Source organism: Macaca thibetana, chromosome 18 (assembly GCF_024542745.1).
Source record: "Macaca thibetana thibetana isolate TM-01 chromosome 18, ASM2454274v1, whole genome shotgun sequence".
In the NCBI taxonomy this organism is placed as follows: domain Eukaryota; kingdom Metazoa; phylum Chordata; class Mammalia; order Primates; family Cercopithecidae; genus Macaca; species Macaca thibetana.
In genome coordinates, this window is record NC_065595.1 from 69038010 (window position 1) to 69055955 (window position 17946).

At 40.9% G+C, this 17946-nt stretch overlaps 1 protein-coding gene across 1 annotated transcript in view; it reads left to right on the forward strand.

Moving 5' to 3' along the window:
- RAB31 (RAB31, member RAS oncogene family) overlaps positions 1 to 17946 on the forward strand; it is a 431066-nt gene that overhangs the window by 382728 nt on the left and 30392 nt on the right. The gene's annotated exons all lie outside the window — the stretch shown is intronic.

Below are 17946 nucleotides of genomic sequence, written 5' to 3' on the forward strand. Positions count from 1 at the left end.
AATCTGGTGTACCATACAATGATAAATGTTAAAATTATAATTCCTGTACATAACACAGTTACATCCCTGACTCTACATATCTTTGGGCTAAACGGTTTTATTATTTCTGTTGTTACTTTTTCCATTTTTATTATCATTATGACTACTAGCACAATTTTAGTAACACTATGGTAATGGTCATCCCTATCGTAATGACCATTAGAATTCTTAAAATTTTTCATGGCATACCTGTTTGTTTTAGTTCTAGATTTTACCTTAAGAATATAGTCAAGTACGTAATCTCACTATTTTGTTCTTAAATCAGAATATGACACATTGTATGTGAGTACCTTGACTTCCCCCAGTGGTACTGGGTTATTGAACTTCCCGTATCTGAAAGGAGGTTGTGGGGATCCAGTACACATGAATTAGAGATTTGATGATAGCTTTGCCTAGCCTGGTAAGCTAGCTATTTTACTAAATAAATACATTATTTAAAAAAGGAAATAGTGAATTTGTGGTATCTCCATTCTCTCGGTTAATTTAATTCTCAGGAATTCTAGTAGCTGATTTTTATAAAGACAACTACATCATGCTTCTGGTTTTGCTGATCAAAATGTGATTAAACCAAAGCGAAATAAATAGTCGATGGAAATGGATCTTGCAAAAGCTCTTAACATAGCATTTAACAAATTGTTCTGTTTCTTTGGGATTTCAAAAGTTTGTATCACCTTGCATCTGGTTGGTTTATAATAACAGCCATAAACACCACTTAATCGTTTATTTTTCTGGGATTTGGACAGATCTTCAGACTTCCCAGACTTAGTTCAGATATCCACCTCCTTTACTGTAAACCTCAAACAGCTTGCTTGTCTAGTGTTCCCAGCAGAATCACCTTAACCTTGGTCATGGGAAGGATGAGGTGGGTGTGTAGAGACAACCTTTGCTGAGAGAAGGTGCTATCTCTAAAACCCCCTAATTATGGGACTAATGTGCACCTTTGAGTGGAACCAAGTTTTATGTATCGTGGGAATGCTGATGGACTAGAATTTAAGCAGAGAACGATTTAAACTTGCATAGTATCAGTTAGGATTCTTGGTTACGTGGATCCAAAACACAATTGAAATTCAGGAGAAAGGGGAATTATTGGAAGGTACTGTTATCCACATGGTAAAAACAGAACTGCCCTCAGCTCTGGCATTTGACATGTTCCAGAGTTAGTCTCTGGAGAGATGCTGGCCTGGCATTGTCTTCATTTCCAGTCTAAAATGCCAGGGAGGAACTCCCCACGTTAAGAACAGGCGTGTGTGGCCAGGAGGGGATTGGTAGTACGAGATGGTATTTCCCAACATTACTATGAGAATGGGAAAGCAGGTGGTCTTGAAGAGGGATAGCTCCTAGAAAAGTGTAGCCTGGCCAGACAAAACTTATCTGTGACATATAGATGTGGCTACCAGCACTCAAGGATACGCTGTGTTTCGGGGTGGAATTCACCTTTTATGCACAGGTACAGCATTCTTCTTGATGAGCGTTCTGATTTGTGCTCAGCTGATTCTTATATGTGCAATTTTCAATGTGCCCCAGCTAACATAATCTATTCATCTCACTTCCAACTGTGAATTAACTTACAGCCTCTCTATCCCAGTGGGAGAAAATGCAGGGCCATCCAGCTGCTACCTGTAGTGGTGGTGTCATGGGGCCACTGTCCCATGCATCCAGCCTCCTTGGTAATATCTTTTCTCCTCTTGTTTGGCCTCAGTGAGGTCTGAATGTGGCTCCTTGAGATCCTGTAGTTGTGTTTTAAAGTGTGGCATGTATATCTTTTGTTATACACAGTTATTTTAGATGGTACGTGTTATTGAATCAGGCAACAAGAAGCTGACTGCCTTTAAAACTCTGATTAGGTCAGTGAGAAAGACTAGTTGGACACTAATTCATTGTAAATTTTTAGACATTTAATATGTTGTATTGAGGTAAATTACAAAACATCACGATCACCTGTTTTAAGTGTACCGTTCAATGACTGTTAGTGTATTTTTAGAGTTGTACAATCATCTCATATCTAATTTTAGAACATTTCCGTCACTCTGTGAAGAACGTCATGCCCATTTATACTCACTCTCAATTTCCAACTCCTTCCAGCCCTGGTAATCACTAATCTACCTTTTTGTTCCCCTAAATTTGCTTTTTCTGGACATTTTGCATAAATGGAATCGTACAATATGTGGTCTTTTGTGACCACCTTCTTTCAGTTAAGCATGTGTCAGTGATGCATTGATTTTTATGACTGAATGGTATTTCATTGTATGGATATACCACATTTTATTTATTCATTTACACATTAACATTTGAATTGCTTCTACTTTTTTGCTATTATGAAAAATGTTCCTATGAACAATCATGTACAAATTTTGTGTGGATGTATGTTTTCATCTCTCTAGGCTATGTACCTAGGAGTGACATTTCTGTGTCATATGATAACTCTTTTTAATAATTTTAGGAACTCATAAACTGTTTTCCAAAGTAACTGCAAGATATCCATATCCTCACCAACATTTATTGCCTTTTTGATTATAGGCATCCCAGGGGGTGTGAGATTGTGTCATTGTGGTTTTCCTAATGACTAATAATGTTATAGTAAATATCTTTTCATATGTTTATTGGCCATTTGTATATCTTCTTTGGAGAAATGTCTCTTCAAATCCTTTGCCTAATTTTTAGTTGGATTGTCTTTTTATTATTGAGTTGTAAGGGTTCTTTATGTACTCTGAATAAAAGTCTCTTATCAAACATATAATTTACAAATATTTCCTCTCATTCTGTGGATTGTCTTTTCACAATTTTTACTGTGTGCAAAAGTTTATGTCCAGCTTATCATGTTTTTCTTTTATCTCTTGTTCACAAGTGATTGGCTAAATGGACATCACAAATATTTATTCATGTTTTCTTAGTGCTTACATTTAGGTCTGTCATCCATGTTGAGTTACTTTTTGTATGTAATGTAAGATAGGGGTCCAAATTAATCTTTTTCCATGTGGATATCTAATTACCCCCACACCGGTTGTTGAAGAGATAGTTTCTCTCCCATTGAATCTTTTGGGGTACTTTTGTCTAAAACTAGTCAACCACGAATGTGGTCTTATTTTTTATCCTCTTAACTTTATTAGTTGATCTACACATCTGTCCTGACACTAGTGTTATACTATTTTGATTGCTGTAGCTTTGTAGTAAGTTTGAAATTAAAAATTGTGAGTCCTTCAACTTTGTTCTCTTTTTCAAGATTGTTTGACTATTCTGGACCCTTAACATTTTCATATGAATTTTAGGATCTATTTCTTAATTTCTGAAAAACAAAAGGGAACTTTGATTTTAATAGAAATTATGTTGAGTCTTTAGACCAATTCAAGTGTTAATCCCATCTTAACAATTTTAAGTCTTCCCATCCATCAATGTGAAATGTCTTTTCATTTTATTACGTCTTCTTTAATTTCTTTTAGCAACGTTTTATAGCTTTCAGTTTACAAGTCTTGCATTTGTTTTATTTATTCTTAAGTATTTGATATTTTTTGATGGTATTGTGAATGGGATTGTTTTCTTATTTATGGCATTGCTTTTGGTTAGTGTGTAGAAATACAATTGACTTTTGTATGTTTATCTTGTATCCTATAACTTTCCTGAACTCGTTTATTAATTTTAGTTGTTTTTTAGTAAATTATCTGGAGTTATCTATATATGAGATTATATTATGTGGGAATAAAGACTATTTTACTTCTTTCTTTCCGATATGGGTGCCTTTTAGTTCTTTTTCTTGACCAATTTCTCTGGCTGGAATCTCTAAAACAATCTGGAGTAAAAGTAATGAGAGTGCACATTCTTGTTTCTTCCTGATCTTAGGGATAAAGCATTTAGTCTTTCTCCAGTAAGTATCACACTAACTGGTTTTACATATATCCTTTTTATTCTGTTGAAGAAGTTTCCTTCTGTTCCTAGTTTGTTGAAGGTTTTTTGTCATGATCGAATGTTGGATTTTTTCCAAAACAATTTTTGCATATGTAATTACATGTTAATTGATTTTTGGATGTTAAACTAGTCTTGCATTCCTGGGATAAATCACACTTGGTCATGATGCATAATCCTTTTTATACATTGCTGGGTTTAGTTTGCTAGTGTTTTGTTAAGGATTTTTATGTCTATATTCTTAAAGGGTATTAGTCTGTAGTTTCCATTTCTTACAATATCTTTGTCTAGCATTGGTATCAGGGCAATAACAGTCCTATAGAATGAGTTGGTAAGAGTTCCCACCTCCTCTGTTTTCTAGAAGAGTTTGTGAAGGATTGATGTCATTTCTTTTTGTTTCTCTACATCAACCTGGTCTCCATGATGTCAATTCTTTTTTTAAATTTTATATTAGATTTATTTTTTGAAAGATAAGCATTGTGTTGTAAAACACATGACGATACTATATGATAACATGTAAAAAATTAAATGGTTCCTTAATATCAACTATACAGTGTTAAAATGCACTTTGTTTGAATCCAGAAAAATGGAGTCTATACGTTGCAATGAATGGCAGTTACATGTCAATCTTTTAGTCCATGGGTTACCCCTACCCTGCCTTTTTTCCCTTTGAAATTGATTTGTTGAATAAACAGATTCATCTCTCCTACACAGCTTTATGAAGTCTGAATTTTCCTTGTTGTTTCCTAACGGTGTTATTTAACTTTTTCCCCTATGCCCTTTAAATAAATTGTTAGATTTAGACTTGGTCAGAGTCTAACCGTTGGTAATCTATTAAGTGATTATGGTTAGCAAAATGGTGACATTCAAATTCTGTCTTTCCTTCTTCATTTGTTGCATGCAGTGCATCCATAGAGAAACTTCCTCAAATCAACTGCAATATTTAATTATACTGAGGTACAGTGTATATGAAAGAGTATGAAAGGGAAGGAAAATGTTTGATATATTCTGTATTTAGAAGGTTTTAAAGTAATGAAATGATTCTATAATACCTTCCCAAATGACCAATTAGGGTTTTTGTTTCATTTTAAAACTCATTAATTTAAACAAACTTTATATCTTTAAATTGCAGGTATTATTTTACTAATGCACAAATTGTCTAGTTTGTATGATGTCAATTCTTTAAGTGTTATCTAATTTGCTGTGTAGTTCATAGTATTCTCTTATAATCTTTTTTTCTTAATCCCACGACCATTTAAATAATCCTTCTAATTTGTGTAAGGTCAGTAGTGATGTCTCCTTTTCCATTCCTAATTTTAGAAGTTTGAAACTTCTCTCTTTTTTTCTCATTCAGTCTAGCCAATAGTTTGTCAGTTTTGTTGACCTTTTCAAAGAACCAGTGGTTTTTAGTTATTTCTTTTCATTGTTTTTCTCTTTCATTTCTTTATCCTCTAATTGTTATTTCCTTCCTCCTGTTTGCTTCAGATTTGCTTTGTTCCTCTTTTTCTAGTTCGCTAAGGAGAAAGGTTAGCATATTTATTTGAGATCTTTTTGAATGTAGGCATTTATAGTTATAAATTTTCCTGTAAGCACTGCTCTAGCTGCATCTCATAGGTTTTGATATGTTGTTTTTAACTAATCTTAAAATATTTTCTAATTTGTGTTCTAACCCATTATTTATTTAATAGCATATTGTTTAATCTCCACATATTTGTGCAATTCCCAAATTTTGACTTTTCATCATTTCTAATTTAATTCCATTGTAATCTGAAACATACTTTGTATGATTTTAATTATTTTACATTTACTGAGGCTTGTTTTATGGCTTAGTATATGGTGTGTCCTGGGGAATGTTCCAAGTGAGCCTGATGCCACTAAGTTTTTAACACCTATTTTTATACTTGCTATTCTCCCTTAGAGAGAGAAAAATCTAAGATTGAGGGCCCTCTGCAGACAACTGTCTCTAACTAGAGTTTAATTATATTTTGTCCTTATCATATTTATTTTTAGGATTACATTCTCTTTATGATAGTTGACACTAGTGTTGCGTTTATGACAGTGATATAAAATTTATTTTAAAATATTAAAAAAGTTGATTTGTGCACATGACACGATTATCTACACAGAAAAGCCCAAAGAATATACCAAAAAAGTTCTAAAAATACTAAGTGGGTTCAGCAAAGTTGTGGGATACAAAAGCAACATGGAAAAATCAATCAGATTTCTATATATTAATACTAACAATAAATATGCAGAAACTGAAATTTAAAACACGGTAATCTTTACAATTGCTCCAAAGAAAATGAAATACTTAGGCATATATTTAACAAAACATATATAGGAGCTGTATGCTGAAAAGTACAAAATGTTGATAAAAGAAGTCAAATAAGACTTGAATAAATGGAGAGACATATTATGTTCATGAATTGAAATTCTCAACATAGTAAAGATGTTCATTCTCTTCAAATTGAGTTATAGGTTTAAATGAAGTTTCTGTCAAATCTTAGCAAGGTTTTTTGTAAACATAAATAAGCCTATTCTAAAATTTATATGGAAAATCACAGACACTGAATAGCTAAAACAATACTGACAAAGAAGGATATAATGGAAAGAATCACTCTGTTCTATATGAAGGCTTACTATATAGCTACAGTAATCGAGACCGTATGGTATTGGCAGTGGATGGATGCATAGATCAATGGAACAGAATAGAGAACCCAGAAATAAATCTACACAAATATGCTCAACTGATTTTTTGACAAAGATGCAAAGGTAGTTCAACAGAAGAAGCAATTCAACTGATGACCTTTTCAACAAATAGAGTAATCGGACATCAATAGACAAAACAAAAACAAACCTCAAACTTATATAAAATTAGTCTAAAATGAATCACAGGCTTTAATGTAAAATGTTAACCCCTAAAACTTTTAGAAAAACTTCTAAAAGAAAATAAATTTAAAGATGTGGGGTTAGGCAGAGTTCTTAGACTTAGTAAAAGCACAATTCATATAAGGAAATACTGATAAATTGGACACCCTTAAAATTTAAAAACTTAAAAATATTTGTGAAATATTGATGTGTGAAGAGGATGAAAGACAAGCTACAGACTAGGAGGAAATATTTGCAAACTATATATCTATAAGGGACTAGTATGTAGACTGTATAAAGAACTCACAAAACTTATATGAAAAAAATTTTTAAATGGGCAAAAGACATAAATAGACATTTCACCTGAGAGAATAGAAGATGGTGAGGAAGGATGTAAAACGACGTTCAATATCATCATCAAACCTATCAGAATGGCTAAAATAAAAATCAGCAACAACACCTAATGCTGGTGAGGATATGGAAAAACTGAGTCATCCATACATTGCTGGTGTGAATGCAAAATGGCACAGCCACTCTGGGAAACAGTTTGGCAGTTTCTTATAAAACTAAACATGCAGTTACCATATGGCCTAGCAATCACATTCTCGGGCATTTATCCTGGAGAAATGAAAACTTATGTTCACACAAAACCTGCACATGAATATTCATAGACACGTTATTTGTAATAGTCCTAAACTGGGATCAGCCCAGATGTCCTTCAGCTACGAATGGCTAAACAAACTGTGGTGCATCCGTACCGTGGACTACTACTCAGCACTAAAAGGAAGCAAACTGCTGATACGCACAGCTCGAGTGCATCTTCAGGGGAATTGTGCTGAGTGAATGAAGCCAGTCCCAAAGGTTTCACAGTGTGTGGTTCCATTTATATAACATTTTAGAAATAGAGGATAGATTACTGATTGCCAGGGGCTGTGGTAAGGGGAAGTAGGGGTGGGGGATGGGGAGGAAAGTGGGCATGGATTTGAAAGAGCAGCATAAGGGACCCTGTGGCTTTGGCACTGCTTGGTGTCTTCTCTGTGGTGGTGGACACAGGAACCTACACAGGTGATAAAATTGTATAGAGCTTAACTCACATACATAAGTGCATACAAGTAAAACTGGAGAAATCTGAATAAGATAGAATGCAACAATGACAATGTCCTCTTTGTGATATTATACCATAGTTTTTCAAGATGTGACCATTTAGGGAAACTGGGCAAAGTGTATGAGGAATCGCTTGGTACTGTTTCTTACAACTGCATGTAAATGAATCTACGGTTATCTCAGTAAAAAATCTGATTAACAAAAAGTTGATTTAGATAAAAATAATAAATATTAGAACAGTGAGGTGAGGGTATGTGTAATATATATGCATTATATATATTATATACATATGGCAAAAATTGCAAAGGGGAATGTATTTGACAAAAGTTTTATAAGCACACTGGGCCAAATGATTAAATGAACCATCTCCAGCACACCTAAGGTACAAAAGATAAACAGGGTAACTGTATTAAAAACTCCCGTTTAGGAAGGAGGGAAAGGGAAGCCTGCTGCCTGGGTCTCTGCCCAGGGTGTCTGTCTCCTGTGAGACAGGAATAGTCGGTAAGTGATAGGGCCTGGGAACCTAGTGGGCACCAGCTTGTTGACACGTTTCTATGGCAGGGGAATCGGTTCTTGGTCAGCAATCTGGCTGCTCCAGATTCTGCCTGCTGATACAATCTTTCTGGGGAGTTAGCCAAACCTCTAAACCCCAGACCTTATTCAGAGCTTGACCTTCTTTTACTCTAATCCCAAAGTACTTTGCTCTCCTGTAATTCCCAGAAAACTGTTTGATTTTTCACTGGGGGTTGTAGCAGGACAGTATGTAGATGTGTGTGTGTGTGTGTAGATGTGTGTGTGTGTGTGTAGATATGTGTGTGTGTGTGTGTGTAGATATGTGTGTGTAGATGTGTATGTGTGTGTACATGTATGTGTGTATGAGTGTGTGTATAGATATGTATGTGTGTAGATATGTGTGTATGTAGATGTGTGTGTGTGTAGATGTGTGTGTGTATGAGTGTGTGTGTAGATATGTACGTGTGTGTAGATATGTGTGTGTAGATGTGTATGTGTGCGTATGTGTGTATGAGTGTGTGTGTAGATATGTATGTGTGTGTAGATATGTGTGTATGTAGATGTGTGTGTGTAGATGTGTATGTGTGTGTACATGTATGTGTGTATGAGCGTGTGTGTAGATATGTATGTGTGTAGATATGTGTGTATGTAGATGTGTGTGTGTAGATGTGTATGTGTGTGTAGATGTATGTGTGTATGAGTGTGTGTGTAGATATGTACATGTGTGTAGATATGTGTGTGTAGATGTGTATGTGTGTATGAGTGTGTGTGTAGATATGTATGTGTGTGTAGATATGTGTGTATGTAGATGTGTGTGTGTAGATGTGTATGTGTGTGTACATGTATGTGTGTATGAGCATGTGTGTAGATGTGTGTATAGGGGTGTGTGTGTAGATGTGTGTGTGTAGGGGTGTGTGTGTGTGTTGGTGGAACTGATCTCATCCAACACACTTTGGTTGTGTAAGCTTGTCGATCCTTGGAAGGAGCTCTGCCTGGCATATTTTGAGAACGTGCTGGATGGAAGTGGAATTAGCCCTCCAACCTTGGCTCAGCCTACTGAAGGCATTTGAGTGCAGAAGTACTTGGCAGAGATGCCTGTTCAGTGTGTTTCATCTTCTTGCATGTTCCAGAAGACAGTATAAAGGTCCGCCCCACTCCCAGAGTGGAAGGCATTCAGAGGCATCTGGTCAGGTACACTCAGGATTTTTAGCTTGGATTTTTTTTCTAGGTTCCTGATCTTGGTGAGGGATTTTCCTGTCTTGAACAACCCTAAACAAAATCTTCCTCTGCTCAAATTATCGTGAAACTGAAGTAATGTATGGTCCCTCTGAATTCGAGGCATGAAAGCAAAGTGGAATGTGAGAAGACTGTCCTGGACTTTCACAGAGTAGGTGCTCAGGGCTGTAACCCCCCGTCCTTCCTGCTGCCCTTCTCCCTCCGGGTGAATGTTGTGGCTGCTGCTCCCAGGGGTGGAGAATGTGCAGTTCCTGGTGGGTCAGGCCATTCTGTTCCCTCCGCCATCTGCTGATGCTGCAGTTAGGCTTGCAAAGTTGGGGACATTTAAGGGACTGACAGAGTTGCAAGAAAATAAGAACCTTAAATGGATTGAATCTATAGGATCTTGGGTACCAGCTGACTTGCCTGGTCAAGATGGCAGGAGAACCTAGTCTGCATGCTGAGCTGGGGCTGACAGCAAGTTTCTGAACAAGTAGCACATGGCATGGGGCTCATTCAAGGTCTCTGCTATTCTAGGAGGGCGGATTGGCCTAGGGTCTAAACAGAAAAGAAAACTTTGTCTCAGAAAGTCTGGGGAGCCCAACAGGAGACCGCATGGTCTTTTCCTGGGTCTGGCAGAAAAAGCAGGGCAGTTGAGTCTTGCAAAGAACAAAAAGAGAAATAGGTTGTAACCTTGCCTCAGTGGTTTTAAAACTTTCATGAATTTAAGAAACCATAGTGCACTTGTTAAAAATTCTAGTTCTAGGAACCAGGTCCAGAGATTCGGATTCAATAGGAAGAAGGAGGCGAGGATATGTGCATTTTAAAAAGTGATCCTTTTACAAGTGGTCCAAGGGTCATTCTTGGAAAAGCATTGCTTTCGGCAGTAGAGGTTTACGGTGGAGAAGAATGAGGAAGTCCCAGAATCTCTGCTGGCATCTGTCCAGGTCTCTGACTGCAGGCCGCACTGTCTGGGCTTCTCTCTTGCCCTTCAGGCCTCCTGGAGATGAAAACAATGACTCATCATCTTTCAGGATTCAAAAGTGGCACCCATTATCCTAAGCAAATTAATCCAGGAACAGAAAATCAAATACTGCATGTTCTCCCTTACAAGGGGAAGGAAACGTTGGGTACTCCTGGACATAAAGATGGGAACAGGCACTGGGGGCTTCAGAGGCAGGAAGGAGTCGGGGGCGGTTGCAAAACTTCCTCTTGTGCTCAGTACATGGGTGACAGAATCAAATGTACCCCGAATCTCAGTGTCACTCAGCATGCCTGTGTAACAAACCTGCACGTGTACCCCCCTGAATCTAAAATAAAAGTTGAAATTATTGGCTGCGCAGGGTGGCTCACACCTGTAATCCCAACACGTTGGGAAGCCGAGGTGGGCAGCTCACCTGAAGTTGGGAGTTCAAGACCAGACTGGCCAACATGGCGAAGCCCCGTCTCTACAAAAAATACGAAAATTAGCTGGGTGTGATGGTGCATGGCTGTAATCCCAGCTACTTGGGAGGCTGAGGCATGAGAATTGCTTGAACCCAGGAGGCAGAGGTTGCAGTGAGCTGAGATCGCACCACTGCACTCCAGCCTGGGTGACAGAGTGAGACTGTCTCAAAATACAAACAAACAAACAAAAAAGTTGAAATTATTTAAAACACACACACACACACAAAACACCAAACTGACACCATTGGCCCTGCATCTTTAATCTCTTCCAAAGCATTTCCAGGGCCTCTCTGCCCCGACCCCTTCACACCCCACACTCATAATCACCAGGAGAAGAGATGTGATTGGGTGCAAATTAATATGGGGCTCCCCTGTTTAGCTTGGATATTTTTCTAGGTTCCTGATCTTGGTGAAAGATTTTCCTATTTTGAACAACCCTAAACAAAATCTTCCTCTACTCAAAATTATTGTGAAGCTGGAGTAATGTGTGGTCCCTATTCTGGATGGTTCAGCTCCCTTATATCCAGCCTGTGCTTGTTGCCTTTGGCTTGGGTAAGGGGTTAAGGTCACCTGGCTTTGGGACCTCTGTGAGAGGACCTGCAGGTATTTCAGGAACCATCTGCTTTAGGGCCATGTGGCCAGGATCCTCCACGAAGGAGGGAAGGTCAGAGGAAGAAGTTCATGTCCTATCCCCCCCGGCCCTTAAGCAAGAATCACTCCCCCACATTTCCTCTGACAAGCATGGGCAGCCTTGACCTATGGCTGCCATAATAAGTCATTTCTTGGGAGAAATTACTCCAACCCCATCTATTCCACGTAGCAGGTTCTAGTTCTACATTTCTTCTGCTTGATCTTGTTTTGTTGATTTTGAATTCTTGGCTCTACACAAATCCCCTTTGACTCTTCCCAATTTGAAACTCTTTCAGGCTTTCCTGGCCATTTTTGGACATTGCCTTCATATCATGGCTTCTAATGGAACTGCGTTTCAGCCTCAGGGGTCTCCTGTTGGCATTTCCTTGGAATTCCACCTCTCACTGGTATATTTAGGGCCACGAATGAATCAGAAGGATGAGGGAGGGATCGGGAAGTGCTGATGGGAGAAAACCCCTCAGACCTAGTTTATTTTACAAGTGGGAGCAGTGGGAAGTTACCCAACAATAGTGACGATGGGGGCTGGGTTGGGAAGTGGGAGAACCTTCTTCTCAGAGGTGGTGGGTAATGACCTTGAGATGGCTTTGCTGTCACTGGCTGCCTCTGCCCCAGATTCCTCCTACCCTCCCCATAAATACAACCCAGGAGATGCTCAGGGGCGGTTCTCGTGCACTCTTGCCTCTTCTGAGGGAAGGAATCATGGTCTCTAAGATGTTACGGAAGCACTCTGGTGCCTCTTACAGAAACACTGGGAGGGATGGGTGGGACTGCTGCCACGGAGTCCAGAATTCCTTACTGGAGTAGAGATTGTACACCAAGAAAAAGGGCATCTGGTGTTAGCAGTGAAAACAGGGTAGGGTAGGAGGAAGGAAATTAGTCCTGTTAGCTCTCAGTCATTCGATTAGCAAATACGTTTTGGTGGTTCTTTTGTGGCAGCAAAGTGCTGTGAGAATAGAAAAGAGACAGTCTTTTCCTTCGAGCTATTAATGTTTACTTCTATTTGGGCAGCCAAGAAAGGGGGTGGGGAAATATCTGATGAGCGATATAAGACTATATTTAATAAAGTTCCAGTTGGTCTGATGCAGTCCAGAAAGGACAGAGGAGTTCAGGAAAGGGAGAGTTCAGAATCATCTGTTGTGACTAGGAAAGGCATGGGACAACATGTGTCCCAGGTGGGGCATGTGCCACAGGCAGTTACGGATGTGTTGGAGGAGGAAATTCTAGGAAGGGGGAAGATCTGGGACAAAGGCCTGGAGGTGGGAGTGAGCTTGGCACGTGTTGGCAGGGAGGGGCCGTCAAGAATATCTACCCTGCGCCTGCCCTGGGGAATAGTGGGAAAGACGGCTGGATGGTGTGGGTCTCAAAAGCATGCAGAGTGGGTGGGCTTGATGTGCTGACCAGGATGGCTCCTGCCTCAGCTTCCCCATTGCCAGGCAGTCAGAACACTGTTTTCTTCTGAGCCTGTTGTGGCCCCAGGCTCCTCCTTAGTGCAATGCCTCAGGTAGTCACTGCCAGTTAAAGAGATCAAACCTATTGGCCATCCTCCAAGGAGGCTATGGGAGCCGGTCTAGTGTCTTACGTGCGTGATTCATGCAATTTCCTGTGCAATCTAGAGCTGGAAACCAGGGCAGACCTGTACTTCCACAGTGTACACAGTCAAGATAGAAACACCACCAGCCATCTCCTCAGTTGTTTTACATTTTTGGATAAAACTGTGGTTTTTAGCAGATTAAAAATACATTTGGAAATAAATACTTTTTACTACGAATAATAAATTAAATTGCCTTCATCTCTTACTTGTGACTCCATAACTCATTCCGGCCTTGATAGTGAGCCACAGTTGAGTAGGGACGTTTCTTAGAAATTATACAAACCAAAGAACAGAATTTGAAACGCTGTACCCTAAAAATCCAATTTATTCCAAATACTAAAAGCACTAAAGCCAGTGAACATCAGTGAACATCATGGCAAGTGTTAAATGCACATAGCGTTTTCCTTATGTGAGATAACGAGGAGGAATAGAGCCTGTGCTGTGAAAACGTGTGTGCTCTGAGATGTGCCTGTCCGTGTTCTGTGAGCGATGCGGTGCAGATGGCCCCGCCCATTCACCTGCTGCTATCGAAGGAGGAAGGAGGGAGCCGAAGACTGAGCTGCCCAGAGAATCCAGCAAAGGCATCTGGAATATCTCTTTCTTAATTACAAAAATTCTTAAAGAAGAATATATAAAACATGCATATTGTAAGGAATATTGTGGTAATAAAATAAACAGCTGTGTAACTGTGCCACAGAACCCCCTTCCCCAATCGTATCCCCGTCTCTCCACCCGGAAGTAACCACTCTTCTCACTTTGATGATAACCACTTGTTTTCGTTATGCTTTACACCTACGTTTACATTTTCCAAGCAGTAGATGCGCCCGTTTTTGAACTTTGTAAACGGAATGAGACTGTATGTGTCATGTGATGACGTGTCTTTCACTCAGCATGCTTGTCAGATCACCTGATAGAGGTTAGCTGTGGTGTCTACATATTCATTGCTGTCTACTGTTCTGTTTTATGAGTGGAACACAGTTTATCTTTTCATTCTATTGGTGGATATTTGAGTTATTTCTGGCGTGGTGTTATGAACATTGCTGCTTGAACGTTCTTGTGCATATATTGCTATGTGTAAGCATTTCTCTGGACTGGAGTAGGTAAGAGTTGAATTGCTGAGTTTCAGGGTGTGCACACCCTCAGTCTTACTAGGTAATGCCAGTGTCTTTCACGGTGGCATGGAATATGCCAATCGTGTGTGAGCCTTCCTGCAGCTCTGCATCCTTGCCATGCTTCAGAATTGTGATCCTTCAGGGCATATAGTGATATCTGACAGTCATTTCAATGTGCATTTTCCTAATTATCTATAAAGTTATCATCTTTTTATATATTTATTGGCCATTTAAGTTTCCTCTTCTGTGAAGTGCCTGTTCAAATCTTTGCCATTTTTTTTCTATTGGATTGTTTACCATAATCTTGTTTATTTTTAGGATTTTAAAAAATACGTACTTGATGCTATTCTTTTGTTATCTCTATGTGTTGAAACTATCATCTTCAAATTTAGGTCTTTTCATTTTCTTTATGTTGTCTTTTGCTTTAAAAACATTATTATTGTTATTTTAGAGATAGGGTCTTAGGTAGTTGCCCAGCTGGAGTGCATAGCTCACTGGAGCCTTGAACTCCTGGGCTTGAGCAATCCTCCTGCTCAGCCTCCCAAGTAGCTAGGACTATAGGTGTGCACCACCATACCCAGCCAATTTTTAAAAAAAATTTTATGTGTTTGTAGAGATGGGAGTGTTGCTGTGTTGCCAAGGCTGGTCTCAAACTTCTGGCCTCAAGGGATCCTCCGACCTCGACCTCCTAAAGCTCTGGGATTATAGGCATGAACCACCAAACCCAGTTCTTTTTTCCATTTTTTAAGAGACAGGGTCTTGCCATGTTGCCCAGGCCGGAGTGCAGTGGCTATTCACAGGCCTAATCCCACCACTGATCAGCACTGAAGTTTCGACCTTCTCTGTGTCCTACCTGGGCCAGTTCACCCCTCCTTAGGCAACCTGATTGTCCGTCACTCCTGGGAGGTCACTATATTGCCATGAAATTTAGTGCAGACACCCGATTGACATAGTGCTCTATAGCCCAGAACTCTGGGGCTCAGTGATTCTACTGCCTCAGCCTCCCGACTAGCTAGGACTACAGGTGCATGCCACCATACCTGGCTGTGTTGTTTTTTCATCATCAGAAGTCCTTAATTTTTATGTAACATGATTTATCAATTTTTTTCTTTATGGTTTATTTTTGGGGGGGGAAGAGCCTGATTTTAAGAAATCTTATTTTAAAAATATTTCCATACCTCCAAGATCAGGAAGTTATTCCCCTAATATTAACTTACTCCCCTAATATTAACTATCTTTCATAAGCTTTACAGTTTTGGTTTTCCTATCTGTCTTCAAATCCCTCGAAATGGATTTTGATATGTATGCTGCTTAATTTTTCCCATGTAGACACCCAGTTGTCTCAGCATCATTGGTTGTACAGTCCACTGTTTTCCTACTGACCTGCAGTATTAGCTGTTATACGTCACGCGTCATGTACGCAGTGTTTCTCGGGCCGTCTCTGCGGTTCCACTGGCTGACTTAGCCATCCTTAAACCAACACTGCACTAACTTAATTATGATACCTTATCATCGGTCTTGATAAACAGTCTGGACTTACGCTCTGGGATCTTTAATCAATACTTGTGGGCCCCAGAAAAGATTTTATGAGCACATAGACGTGTGGGTGTGGACGTGTTACCGTCTGGTGGAGACTGGGCTGATGCTGTACTTTGGGTTATGATGCAGAACTATGTTATGTATTTCATTGCTCAAATGGTTCCAGCTTTGGCCACTGGGGTTTCTTTCTGTTGGTTCCTCTGTCCCTTTGACATTCGCCTGTCATTTTGGTTTTTGAGCACTTTCTTACTTTCTGGCACAACAAGCTGTTTCAGGTTTATCTTGTATATTTTTGGCTCGGCCCTATAGTCAGCCTGACTCCTTTTCCCTAGCTAGGACTCCACAGGAAACAGAGTCCCTTCTTCAAGGAGCTCAGCCTAGCAGTAGACAGCTTCTTTGTAGGCAGGACCAGGCTTCCCTGCAGCAGAAGGGAACTTGAAATCAGGGTAATGAGCCTCAGCAGGGACAGGCCACCATGCTGCCCTGAGAGGATCGTGTGTGGACACAGGGCTGTGGCATGGCCCTGCTTTGACCCTATGCCGTATGGCTATGCTGCAGGGACAAGTGGAGCCTGGAGTGGCCTGAGCTGAGGACTGCCCTGAGGTCTTTCCACTCCCCAGGGCATTGCATAAGTAATTCCACTTTCTATTTGCACAGCAAAATCAGGGACACAGTTTTCTAGAACACGGGGTGCCTCCCCTCCCCGCAGCCCATGATGGTCTACCCTGGGTGGTGGGCCCTTGCCTGTCTTAGAGACAGAACGCTCTGCAGGATTCCAAGTGGTCAGTTGTGGCCCACAGACCACTGGCAAGTGGAGGCAGAGCTGTGGAGCCCTCGGGAGCCATGGAGGGCTGCCGCCTGCCACGAAATGCCTACTCAGCTGTTACTAGCCCCCTGTGGGTAGCAGTGCTAGTGATGTACAGAATCCTGGGACTAGTGTCAGTAACTCTATGGATATGCTGAGTGATCTGGGCGTGCACTGCTCTGGTGGCCTTTATGGTCAGGAGGTGACATGCGGTGACAAGAAAGGAAGAGCTGGCCCAAAGGGATTCAGCCCAGGGTGAGGTCCACGGAAAGGCCAGGGCCAAGAGGCAGCCAGCACCCCAGGCCGATGGTGGCCTCATATCGCCCATGCCAGAGGCCAGTCCTCGATTGCTCCAAACCCTCACTCGAGGGTTCAAAAGGTTCAAAAGGAAATGAATTCCCATCAGGGTCCAGATGAGCTTCTGAAAAAAAGCATGACAAAACAACCTCCGGAACATCCCGGAATGACCGACGCAAAGTACGCCCCGCACGGCACAGCACAGACAGAATGACCAACGCAAAGTACGCCCCGCACGGCACAGCACAGAGATCTTCAGGGGTAAACCGTGGACGATCTGAATGACAGCACGGCCCGTCAGCAACCTGCAGAGCTGCCTGGCCAAGAAATTGCCAGACGGAGGCAACACTTGCAGGCAAAGGAGGAGAAGAAGGAAAGGCCGGAGCAGGCAGGGGCAGGAGTGGAACAGGCCGCAAATGTTGGAGTGAAGTGCAGACCTTCCTGGCCCACACTCCTCTGAGCATCTGCTCGAGGACAGTAGGGACCACGTGGAGGACAAGGACTTGGCGATGGTGGGGGACAGGGAAGCAGGACATGGCGGTCCCTCAGCATCCCGGCTAGCAGTCCCTCTGAAGAGTGGATGATGATGGTGACTTAGGTGTGTCTTTCGAATATCCTGAGGGGGAGACTGGAAAAGCAGACATGCAATCCTGGGAAGAAATCCAAAGGTGTAAAGAACTCACAGCGGAAGTCCAAAGTCTGCCCAGCGGGCAGGCCTCTCTGCAGGGCACGAGGGCACAGCTGGAAAGGGAGCTCCCAAAACTGCAGCTGAGGGTTCCCGCTGCCTACACTGCACCGAGAACCCATGATGGGGTCTCACGGGAGTCCACGGAGGAGGACGCCTACTGCCTGGGCCTCGACCAGAGACT